This window comes from Chenopodium album, chromosome 2 (assembly GCF_948465745.1).
Source record: "Chenopodium album chromosome 2, dcCheAlbu1.1, whole genome shotgun sequence".
Taxonomy (NCBI): Eukaryota; Viridiplantae; Streptophyta; class Magnoliopsida; order Caryophyllales; family Amaranthaceae; genus Chenopodium; species Chenopodium album.
Window position 1 is genome coordinate 66,748,903 of NC_137835.1, and position 13,719 is coordinate 66,762,621.

The 13,719-nt window shown below is 33.2% G+C and overlaps 1 pseudogene; it reads right to left on the minus strand.

Annotated features, from left to right (window-relative positions):
* Nucleotides 1-209: 209 nt before the first annotated feature.
* On the minus strand, nt 210-13,486 carry LOC145574632 (beta-glucosidase 13-like; annotated as a pseudogene).
* Between the last annotated feature and the right edge of the window lie 233 nt (nt 13,487-13,719).

Genomic DNA, 13,719 nt, shown 5'->3' on the forward strand with positions numbered 1-13,719 from the left:
CACACGGGTTGCACTTAGCTAGAAAAAATAGTGAACAATACTTGTATTATTATGACTCCGACCCTTTTTTTTAATTATTTTTTTTTTTTTTTTGGGGGGGGGGGGGGGAGGGGAAGAACAATTTCATCAATAGTTTTGCACTTCAAATAATCAGATCACAGTAGTAGGATTTTGAATAGGCGACTATCTCAACCAGGGAACTACTAGTTTCAATTTATATGCGATTGAATAAACCAAGCAAACCATATAGCAGATAGCTTGGGATATCTCTTGCAATCATCAAAATAATCAACAAAGTTGAGAGCAAAGCGAACACGATAACCTCTTGCTACTTCCATGTTATCCATCAATGACCACACCACATAGCCCTTTACGTTTGCTCCCTCCCTATTTTCAGTACAACAAATAACATTAAAGATTCAATATTAGTAAAAAAAAAACTTGCGTGGACAAAATTCACAATAATATTCATATGCGCGCAAGTGGCTGTATTTGAACATAATAAAGACTCTAATTTTAACATAATGTTGAGGTCATGAATAACCCACATGTGAGCATTCACTTGCCCCACAATAAAAAATCTAAAGGGGGAGTGTAGTAGTAATGGCATCCCACATTGAAAGAATTCAAGAGGTTACCACCACAATATAATGCTAAGTGGCTACTCCTTTCATTCCTATATGGTTTTGAGGTGGAACTTCATTGGACTTGTAAAGTGGTGGACTTCCCGTGATGGGTACAGCCCAAACTCGTATTTGACACATAATAAAATATGGTGTTATGTTAAACATAGGGATCTTAATTTTAAATTAATGACACGTGTTAATTAATTTTTTATCTTGGTGAAGCAATTAGCATGCAACACGTGTCAATAAATGGATTAAAAAAAAATCCCGTTTTAATTACCACAAATGAATTTTTTATGCCACAGGAATCATATCTCTATATTGCAACTAAAAAGAAACGAAGTAGTAATAAATGTGAACCATGTAGATTCATAATTTACCTAATTGCATCACGAACAGCCATAAGATGCCCCGCAGCATACTTGATTCTGTCATAATCATAAAATGCGGCTTGCAATTCTTCATATTTTCCCTGAGCAATTAAATCCTTAACTGAGCTTGTTATTGTTGGTTGCGATGAAGTACCTGTCAATGCATGATCAAATTGAATTAGACAATGTAGAACCTATTAAAATAAGGACAATATTTTACTTTGATGAAATTCATAGAGATTTACCCTAATTTGGTAACAGTACATACTATTGGCCCCTTTTATTTATTTATTATTACTAACTCATTATTTACACGGTCAAATTAAAAGAAGTTTGACTCTATTTTTTTTTGGTGTTTAGAAAGCCACAAAGGCGGGTGATGAGAACTGCAAAGTAAAAATTGTTACTCTAATCAACTTATGATTTAGTTATAATGGATTTGATGTATAGCATCAAGATATAATAATTGCTCAAATATGTGTTAGTGTGTGATTCAAAAAATTAATTAATTATCTTAGTTGCTATTTTCTAGCTTAATGATGTTAGTGGGTTAACAGGGTCATAGTTTATTATCATGTTTTCATGTAAGTAGGAGTTTGTTAAGTTGTGGGTTATTGATCAAAGTCACGTTGTTAGTGGCATATTTATTGGGGCCTAGTTGTCCTTGAAGATAGGAATTATGGTTAAATTCCTTAGCCTATTTAAGAAGTCTTTGTATTTTCAAGTTATGATTAAGTGAGTAATATTATCAGATTATTTTGCTTTTATGTTCTTTTATCTCTTTCTTTTTATCTCTTAATACTTCAACATGGTATCAGAGCCAATGGTTCAATCCTAAATTATTTCGTCGTGTGTCGTGAGGAAAATAGTCGTGAGTTGTGAGCGTGATATTTGAGTTTTAAACACAGTGAGTATGTCAATCAATGGTGTCACACAAAATTCTCAGCCATCAATTCCGATTTTCAAAGGTGAAAAATATCATCTTTGGAGTGTCAAAATGCAAACATTGTTCAAATCACAAGAGTTGTGGGATATAGTCGAAGGTGGGTATGAAGAACCGTCAGAGTCATCAACGGAACCAAATCAGAAGTTGCGTGAAAATCGTAAAAAGGATGCAAAAGCATTGTTTTTCATCCAATCGGTTGTGGATGATGATATCTTTCCGCGAATTTCCTTCGCAAAGACATCCAAAGAAGCTTGGGAAATCATCAAGCACGAGTATCGTGGTGATAAAAAGGTAATTAATGTTAAATTACAGTCCCTGCGTTCCGAATTTGAGTCATTGCAAATGAAAGATAAAGAACCAATTCAAGGTTATTTGTCAAAGGTTTCAGCAATTGTAAATCAGATGAAGTCCTATGGTGAGGAAATTAGTAGTCCAACTGTTGTCAGTAAGGTATTGAGGAGTTTAACTCCTAATTTTAATCATGTCGTTGCTGCAATTGAAGAGTCGAAGGACTTATCTACTTATACGTTTGACGAGTTGATGTGTTCCCTATTGTCTCATGAAGTGAGAATTAAAAAGCCGGATGAGGAAGTTGAAGAGAAAGTCTTTCAAGTTAAAGGGCAAATGTCGGATGATCGTTATAATGATGGTGGTCGTGGTCGAGGTAGTAATGGTCGTGGTCAAGGTCAAGGTCGTGAAGAAAGTGGTGGTCGAGGTGGTGGTCGCGGTCATTCGTCTATGAGTAGTGTTCAGTGCTACTATTGCAAGAGGTATGGTCACAAAGAAGACCAATGTTGGGATAAGCAAAGGGATGAGAAAGAGAAAACAAACTTTGCTCAAAAGGTTGAGGAAGAAGATGATAAGCTTTTCTAAAGTCGGTGTGTCGAGATTGTGTCGTGAAAGTCGCGGTCGTGGTACCTAGCTTGAGTGTCGTGAGTTATGCATATCAAGTTCAAGTCGCGGTTGTGTCGTGAAGGTCATGGTTCAAGTATCTTGGGTGTCGAGATAAAGTCGATGATTGTTCAAGTTGTGTGCTCGTGTTCGAAGTCGTATGTAGCAGTCCATTAAGTCGTAGTAGTCCTTTGATCAAAGCGAAATGCATTATCTCTGTTGTTGAGTGCAAGCATCAGTGTATTGTTGCATGTGGTGATTTTGAATCAAAGGGGTGTGTTAGTGTGTGATTCAAAAAATTAATTAATTATCTTAGTTGCTATTTTCTAGCTTAATGATGTTAGTGGGTTAATAGGGTCATAGTTTATTATCATGTTTTCATGTAAGTAGGAGTTTGTTAAGTTGTGGGTTATTGATCAAAGTCACGTTGTTAGTGGCATATTTAGTGGGGCCTAGTTGTCCTTGAAGATAGGAATTATGGTTAAATTCCTTAGCCTATTTAAGAAGTCTTTGTATTTTCAAGTTATGATTAAGTGAGTAATATTATCAGATTTGATGTATAGCATCAAGATATAATAATTGCTCAAATATGTATAGTATATGAAATATATAAGCTACCATTAAAATGTTATTATTAATGATATGACATGATAAAATTTGTAGAATATACTACCTTCACCTAACTATATATATGTCATATCATTTGTTCAAATTGTATAACTATACGATAAAATTTTATACACAATAACCTAATCACAAATTTTCATATGCGGCTGGCCGCACCGTACGGCCAGCCACATTTTTTTAATTTTTTTTTATTTTCTCTCTCCTCTCTCTCTCCTCTTCCTTCCTCTTCCTTCCTCCATTTTCTCTTCCTAACTTTCTCTCTAACCATCAATGGTCGTGCTAGGTCATCCACCGCCGTCGTGTTCGTCGTCTTCGTCCAGATCTCCTCGAAGCTCCAAGCCAGCCACCTCAGCTCCGTCGTCGTCCTCTCCTCATCCGTCGCCGTCATCTTCGTCAGCTCTCCTCGAAGCTCCAAGCAAGCCACCTTAGCTCCGTCATCGTCCTCTCCTCCTAACTTTCTCTCTCTTCCTTTAATTTTCACTATGCTAATATCCTTCTACTCGAATTGATCTTTCACTTTCACTCCGCCGTCGTGTTCCTTTCACTTTCATTTTGTTAATTGATCTTGATTTGGTAATTTATTTATTGATCTTATGTATTGTGCTCGTTTTGTTGAAGAATTTGATGCTCATTTTTCCAGAATTTTCACTTTTTTGGTTGCCTTTTGTATTAGATGTTTAAATTTAAGTGCTAGAGGCAGGTTGCAACGTGGCGTGGGTTAGAGGTAGGTGGCGTGGGTTAGGGGCTGGCTGGTGGTGTGGGTTAGGGGCTGGCTGGTGGTGTGGTGTTTGGGGCTGGGGCGGCTAGTGGCGTGGGGTGGTGGTGTGAGGCAGTGATTTGTGTGATCAGGGGTTACTAGGTAGGGGTCGTTACTAAGGGTTACTAGGTCGGTTAGGGGTTACTAGGTTGGTCAAGGGTTACTAGGTCGGGGTTACTAGGTCGATCGGGGGTTACTAAGGGTTACTTGGGGTTACTAGGTTAGGGGTTACTAGGTCGGTTAGGGGGTTACTAGGGGTTACTAGGTTAGGAGTTACTAGGTCGGTTAGGGGTTACTAGGGATTACTAGGGGTTACTAGGTCGGGGGTTACTAGGGGTTACTTGGTCAGTTAGGGGTTACTTGGTTAGTTAGGGGTTACTAGGTCGGGGGTTACTAGGGGTTACTTGGTCAGTTAGGGGTTACATGGTCAGGGGTTACTAAGTCAGTCAAGGGTTACTTTGTCTGGGAGGTTACTAGAGGAGTTACTTGGTCAGGAGTTATTAACTCAGTCAAGGGTTACTTTGTCTGGAAGGTTACTAGAGGGGTTACTTAAGTGGGGTTACTAGAGGGGTTACTGATATGGCACCTTGCCGCACCGTGTGGTCAGCCACACCAGAAACGCACTGTAACCTAATTAAATGAGTAATGATGAACATATATACTTTCTCGGAATGCTTTCAAAAAAAAATATACTTTCTCGGAATAGATGTAAATGTGCCGTGATCGATATATTTTTTTATTTTCATATCTCGATCTAAGTATCTAACAAAATTACTAGATGCTACATTATTGAATGGTGACTGAGATAATATGGAATGTAGTAGTAGTTCAAATTAAATAATGCAAGGAACTCACCATTCTCAGTGACATATAGTATAGGATTACCATACTTATTCTTCATATGAAGTAGCAATTGCTTAAGTCCATCAGGATAATCATAGATGTCATTCCTTCCTTCAGCAGGCCTTCCAAGATTCTTTTTCTCAACATTCTCTAGAGTAATCATTCATAGATAAATACTTTAGCATTATCGTCCATAAACAAAGCCACATGTGAGTGAAAGTGTTGTCCCACATTATATATGAATAATAAGAGTCAGGCGAGAGTTGGAATGTCTATTGTATCCTAAGGCTTTGATGAGATAAAACGTCTTTGTATTTATAAAGTGGACATTTGTGGCATGTGTGGCCCAAACCCATTAACAAGAAAATGTACTGAATTTAATGGTACCAAGAGTAAAATCAAACATACCGGTACGTGGCTTGAAAGAAACTGTGACTTCACCGGTTAGTCCATCGAAAGATAAAGTGTGTTGGATGTATCTTGAAGAGTAATAGTTAACACCAATGAAATCAAAGGCTCCTTTCACAAGCTCTTTTTCCTCATCAGTGAACTTCGGGAGTCCAGGGATGTTATTTTTTATCCATTCCGGGTAATCGCCATAAACAAGTGGATTCATAAACCTAATTCATCAAATTTGTCATTGAATTATATAAGAGATAATTGTATTTTACAATAATATGTACTGATATAAGTGTGTTGAGCCCATGAGAAAACCCACATGTGAGTAAAAGTGTTGTTCCACATTGAAATAATATAAAAGTGAAGAGAAATATTAGGGTGTATATAGTGTATCCCACATTGAAGAAAATAGAAAATCATATCTATTTATAAACCTAAGGGTCTACTCCCCTCATTGCCATAAGGCTTTGAGGTGGACATTTGTGGCAGGTGCGGCTCAAACCCTTTTGTCAAATTAATAGTTAATTAAAAAAATTGGTTGCAATTGTGAAAAGGTACGGTAAACTTCTATTTTCCCCTTACCATGTGGGTACTTTTATTTTAAGGAAAGAATTACTCCCTCGATAAATCATAAAAGATGGTAAAAATGATTAAGGGCAGTGTAAAAGTTCTTATCATCAATTACATAATACTAAAAGCGAATCTGACATGACACTTGTCATGTTTCGATTAAAAATTTTCCTGCCACTTTTTTCTTTCCATTTTTTTTGTACAAAATCTTCATGAATATTATTTTATTACATAATACTAAAAGCGAATTTGACATGACACTTGTCATGTTTCGATTAAAAATTTTCCTGCCACTTTTTTCTTTCCATTTTTTTTTTTTTTTGTACAAAATCTTCATGAATATTATTTTATATATCCTATGATATTTAACTTTCAATTTGGCAATTATATACGAAATATATTCAATATGCATATCTTTCGTATTTTTTATAATAGGTATTTTTCTATAATAAACAAACACATAATAAGGTAATATATTAGAATAATAAAATGTACTACTCCCATACGGTCGTACTTCGTATCATTCTACAACGTATTTTTTCTTTGAAAGTTTTTTTGCTCTAACCAGGATTTGATACTTTAGCTATTATTATATATTTATTGATTTTTTTTTATATAATACGAGTAATAACATTACAATTCAATAACTATAAACAGAAATATAAAACAAAATTTAAAAAATCATGATTATTAATTTTCATAAAAATTAGTCAATTAAATTTGTAAAACATTGTGCCAGTTATAGTATGCTATAAAATATTATGCCGGTCAAAACATGCCAACAAATTAGGGACATATGGGTATATAATTACATTGCACGGGTTATAATTATAAATTGCATTCTCATATAAAACACTATAATCATTAAATTTTTATGTTTTTTTTAATGTTTAATAATCAATAACTTTTGATAACAATATAATATTAATTCAAGTTTTTTTGTTTCGTTTTCTTTTTTTTTAAGAAATTCAAGTATTTGTTTCAATTAAAAATATTGTTGTTTTTTTTTTAAAAACAAAATTATTGTTGTATTAACATTATAATTCATTGATTCATAATTTGATTAAGTAAAAACCGATATAAACTAGTGGTGCAATAAAAGAAAAATGGAACAAGTATAAGTTTGTTAAATATAATTAGCCCCACCAAGCGAGGTATAACATGATAAAATTGAATAAAAAAAATTGACATAATAAGAATAAAATAAAAGTGAGCAAGACTTAGAAAATGGAAAATGAGTAACACTTAGGAAATGGAAGGAAGTATAACATTAGAAAATTTGCAAAACATACCAACCAATGGAGATCTCCAAACTTGCTTCTGTTGCGACTACATCCTTAGGTTCATGTTGATTAAATGGCATAGCCCATTGAATTGGCAATGAAATTCCAATTTTCCCCCCTTGCAAATTCTTCAAAAAATCACATGAGAAACTAACTAGATTGCTTTTAATTTGAAAACCAACTTATTTTGTAGCATCAAGTAGGATTCCAAACGTCGAAAACAGGTTGTACTACATACTTGAAATTCGTTCTTGTATAGTTTTGCAGCCTCAGAATGAGCTAAGATAATATTATGGTATGCAATGTAGGGAGCTTTAGCATCAATCTGAAGTTGAGGAGGAAATCCCATCATTTTTCCAAGTTAAACATAGACTAAAGGCTCATTAATCGTCTCCCAAAACTTTACTCGATCACCAAACCTCTCAAAACACAGCCTTGCGTATTCCTTGAAGAGTTCTCTGTATGCAAAATAACGTTACTTAATGTGTATGCAAGAACATTTTGATAGAGTTATGGGAAAGAGAATGTTGGAAAGCTTAATTATATTGATGTGATTCCATGAGTATATATAGTACATGAGTAAGCAATATAATACGACTAGATACATTGGAGTACTTGTCTAGGAACATTAGCTAAGAATAAGGGATATCTTTGACTATCAATCTAAAGAGTAAATCAAGGGATTGCTAACTATAAACAATATCAATAAATATGATTTGATCAAATCCTTTATACGCCCCTGCAAGATGGACGGCCAAAGGGAAAGTACAATCTTGTAAAATGAATGTTCTTCTTGATTGTTGATTGCAACTTCAAGATGTTGGTGTTTCTTCAATTGAGAGGTGTACGTACCAAATTGAGAGTTAGGAGAGTTTTTTTTTTTTTTTTTTTTTTTTTTTTTTTGGAGGAGTTTCATGAAGAAGTAAAAAAGATAGTATATAGAGAGAGAATAAGAAGTTGTTTAATGGGTGTTTTTCACGGTTTTTAAACACATGAACCATTGATTGTAAATATTTAAAAATAAATAAAAATTTGCTAGCGTATGCTGCAACAAATGGGAGGGAAAAAATATAGAGGTTCCGATCCTTCACCACCATTGAAGGCGAGATACAAAATATTAATGGTGGTGATGGTGGTTTAGAACAAAATGTTATGTTTCTCCATAATGGTTTTGGAGAGAATTTCGTATATGGTAACACATGGTAGGTAAACTACGGGATATCGAAAAAGGTTTGTTTCTCCATGTAAGGGGTTTGGAGAAAAAAAAATATATCAATGGCATCTCTTGGTATATGAAATACAGGGTGCCAAAAAGAGTTGAGTGAAAAATGTGATTTTGGTTTGAAGCTTTCCGAGAAGAAAGTTTGATATGGTCACCATCATTTGTCGGCGTCAACAAAGGTTTTGAAAGTGTAACCATGGTAGTAGCGGAAGCAAGAAAAGATGGATCAAAAGCTCATGATACCATGATAGAGTTATGGGAAAGAGAATGTTGGAAAGCTTAATTATATTGATGTGATTCCATGAGTATATATAGTACATGAGTAAGCAATGTAATACGACTAGATACATTGGAGTACTTGTCTAGGAACATTAGCTAAGAATAAGGGATATCTTTGACTATCAATCTAAAGAGTAAATCAAGGGATTGCTAACTATAAACAATATCAATAAATATGATTTGATCAAATCCTTTACACATTTAAATTTAAAAGAGAAATTTGTAAAAAAAAAAAAAAAAGGACATTTTAAGTGGTCGACTTTTTGTAAAAGGACATTTTAAGTGAAAAGTTGAGAAAAAAAACCTTTTAAGTTGTATTTCGTATTATTTTTTAAGGGGTACTTGGGTGAGTTTTATGGATGGTCAAAGTTAGTGCTCCAGTGTTGACTTTCACGTGTTACTCACGTGAGTTTTTTAAAAAAAAAATCTCAAAATTTTGGGTAGAAAAAGGGGGGGGGGAATGAAAGAGGTAATTCGAATGGGAGGAAAATTTGGGGGGAAATTCTTTTTTGGTTTTTGTTAAACTCACTCATGACTAACACGTGAAAGTCATCACCGGAGCCCCGGCGTTAATCACCCAGGAAACTCACCCAAGTACCCCTTGAAAACAAAATATAATTTAAAAGATCTTTTTTCACAACTTTTCACTTGCAAGGCCCTTTTACAAAAAATCGACCACTTAAAAGTCCTTTTTCACAATTTAAAAATACTTGATTCAACCAGATAAAATACGATTAGTAATATTCAAGATGATGGAGCAATTAAATTCATAAGCACTTGAACCTGATGTTTGGACTCAAGAAGCCTCCAAAACCATCCTGTATACTTTGTGGTAGATCGAAATGCAGTAGAGTAATAATAGGAGTAATACCTGGTAATATTGGATGAATTAGTGATGAAGGTATACACATGTAATATTGGATGAATTAGTGATGAAGGTATACACATAAAAAGTACATAGCTAGAGTAATATATTGACTTTTATATTTGTTTATAGAAACTTACATCTATTTTTGATATATTGAACCAAATTTATAAAGAAGGTAGTATATATGTATATTTTTTTGATAGAAACAAGCTAGTATTTTGAAATATGCATTGCAATGCATTTTAAATAAGCTTACATGACGCAGGTACAATATATTATTATTGTTGTAAAATAAGTGTTTTAAAGGCTGTAAATATATAATTGATAATGTATTTGTTTATTTGATTAAAGGAAGATGGTGTGACATTTCATCATTGACTTTGTAAACGAATTCTGATGTAACTAGAGTGCACATTATATCGCTAGTACGTCTTTAAGGTTACACACTCTCAATCAAAGTTATTTTTGGGTGAGAAATAGAGCCACATAAACTTATGCCCAAAAGTGAAGAAGAAATGTGTTTGACTGTTAGTAGACCAACTCAACCAATAAGCTTAAACTGATGGATGAAGTCCAAGAATATGTTTGTATAACTCTATCACACCCCCTCACAAGAAAGTTCGTTGGGCTTGAAGTGTGGATACAGCATGGGCCCACCTCATACCCATCGCTTAATACTCCACTTAAAGGTGGGGGTGGATGAGATTTGAACCTGTGACCTTTGTGTCACGCTCTGATACCATGTTAACAGATCAACTTAACCAAAAACTTAAGCTCATAGCTAGTTGAAGTTAGGAATATGTTGTACTCCTTCCGTCTCATAATATAGTTTTTAATTTGTTTGTATTAATCACGGTATTTAAGAAATAGGAGAAAAAAGTAGATAAAGTACATCAATAAATGTGAAAAGTACAATCATAGACAAAAGTTAGAGAGAAAGTGAAAAAAAATACAAGACATGTGCAAAATTCAAGGGTAAATTAGGAAGTTTAATGAATAAAGTTAAAAAAAAAGTGAGGGTACAATAGTTTTTACATACTAAATCCAAAAATAGAAATAGGAACAACATTTTTGTTCTCCAAAATAGGAAAACAAGAACTATATTATGGGACGGAGGGAGTATACTCTATCATCGGAACTTTGTAAAAAAGTATTTTTGTAGTATGTTTATGCACTTTGAGTAAATGTTCTAAGCAATGTATAAACAATGCAAGGAGCTTCACAGGATGAATCTAGATACCAATGGGGTGTTTAAATCAGAATAATGAAGTTGATTAAATCACCATAATCATTCATTTTAATGGGGGGTTACAAGAAAATTCAAGAGATACTTAGAAAATGACTTTAGACATGAACTAGTCTACTACACAACCCACTTGTAGGCAATCATTATTGGCCACAACCCACTTGTGGGCAATCATTATTGGCCACAACCCACTTGTAGAGTAAACTGATCAAATTCTAAATATATGAATTTTACTCTCTTTAATCCAACAGTTATTGATGGAGAATATACATAATTTCTATCATTTACTATTGTGAAAATCAGTAATAGAAGGTTACCATTTGCAATCAAATCATTAATCAAATTGTTGTAGAAGTCTATGCCCTCTTCGTTAACCTCTATGTCGATGGTACCATCTGCATACAACAATGTTTATAGAATAACAATTAACAATAAAATAAAAGGGAAAATCATGTGAAGAGAAAGATAAAAAAATAAATAAATAAATAAATAAATAAAAATTTTAAAAAAGAGAGAAATTTTTTTAAAAGAAAGTGACACACTAAAAAAAAATATGCTAAAGGTAACTCACGAATGAGATTGGTTTAATTAAAAAAACCAAGATGTTGTACATATGAATAATTAGTATCAAGGTTTCAAGGAACTCACATGGCAATATCCTTGACCATGAAATGGAGAATCTGTAGGTATTCATGCCCATTTTTCTCAACAGCTTCACATCTTCCTGCATGTCAGATAATATAAACTCTTTGATTAGAGTGATTTCCATTGATCAATATTTATATGGTTACAATAAGAAACCTAATCATATTAGGTAACATAAGATATGTATAGATATCAAAGATAATCTTATACAAAATATATCCTAAACCTAAGTGGATATTCTCTATCACTGCATTTATCACCCAATTTTTATTTATTTATTTTCTTCAATTTGTTCATTATTGACTTAGCTTGAATATATACGACCTATGTTCTCAAAGGTTCCCTCTTCACTTATATGAAGTTTTTTTGTAAAATGAAAGTTTGAAAACAGTAAGTATGTGCAAGTTTTTTTGTAAAATGAAAGTTTGAAAACAGTAAGTATGTGCAAGTTTTTTTGTAAAATGAAAGTTTGAAAACAGTAAGTATGTGCAACAAAAAATGTTGACAAAGAGAAATTATTTTTACTAATTCTCTATTATATTTATTTTTTAAAGTCACAAATTTTTATTGATCAATTAAAACTATATTTACTGTGGCGAAATTATTTTTATTAAACTGAACTTAGTTATACTGAACTAAAATTATTACAAAATATTATTGTTTTGAAGTTAAGAGAACATGACATTATTTATATTAGACACAAGAGACATACAAAAGATCTTGACAATATAAACGTGTTTCCCTCTTTATTTTTTTTTTTATCTAGCTATCGGGTGTCGTCATATAAAATATTTGAGGGTTACGTTGGTGAGTTGACAATAATATAATGAGATTGCGACACTAGTTTAGAAAATTATTAGATGTGCAAATGGAGCTAATATAGCTGTATAATTATTTTAGATTAATTAATTAATAATTCCTCTTATTATCTAAACCACAAATTATAGAGTATGATTTAGATTTAGGAGTTGTCAAAAAATAAAAAAAAATAAAAAAAAAAAAGATTTAGATTTAGGAATAATAATTTGTATATACCTTGTAAAGATGGTAAGAGTCAACTGCTTTCCTTCCTTTTTCGGCTTCGATCATGGAATCCCAAGTGCCTTTTCCTCTTCCTCCTTCATCTCCTCGTCCTTCAGTCTAATACATGTCATGCACGTACATAAATCATGCATATCAATCAATAGCTCATAAAATATTTTAGAAATAAAGCGATAATTTATAAGATGTAATTATTAGTGCTTTAAGATAAAAGAGCACGATGAAAATGCTAAATCTGATCTAGCACACGACAACCCCGAATGCAATTAGAAGCAAATAGTTCCGTTACTACAAATTAAGAAGTGAATGAATATGCTAGCTCTCCAATTTATAAAAAAAAAAAAAAGAAAAAAAAATACAATTGGCAAACCGTAAATCCATAGTTATAACTAAATAACTCGATTTGTTAAATTTGGTTCTGGGCAACCCAAACAAAGAGGAGGAGAGTTTGCTCTACAAACTAAACTTAAGAGCTTTCACACTAAAATAAATTGATAATAGTACGAGTTACTCCTGTACCTTATAAAGTGGAATCACCTCTCCTCTTTCTCCAACGTGGGACACTCATAAGTGGGTTACAATGAGTTTCAACACGATTATACTATGTAACAACTAATTTTAGACGGAATTCGAAAGAATAGTGAGAAAACTTGAGCTTAAAGAAAGAGAGGAAGAAAAACCTGAAGAGCAGAAGTGGAGGCACCAAAAAGGAAACCACAAGGGAAATCGCCCCTATCCACTTTAAAAAAAGGTAGTGCCACCGGAGGTGGAATGTCATCCACAACTAAACTGCATCTTGGATGATCTATAATAGACCTAATTTCTTCTTCGCTGATGCAATTCATATCAATGGGGAAGGAAGGGGTATCCATAGATTAGGTTCAATTCGTTGGTAGAAAAAAATTAAAGGAACGTACTATTGTATCGTATGGAATTTGATCGTGTGGTGCTATCTCTTGATCTCCTTTTTGTGCCTCTTTTAGTAATAATACGACTTCTATGAGGTTATGTCATGTTTATTAGTCATTAATCTTTCTTATATAAGAATTATTCGGGTCGATTTCTAACTTAAAATAAATTGAAGTCAATAGATCTTGCTTCTTGA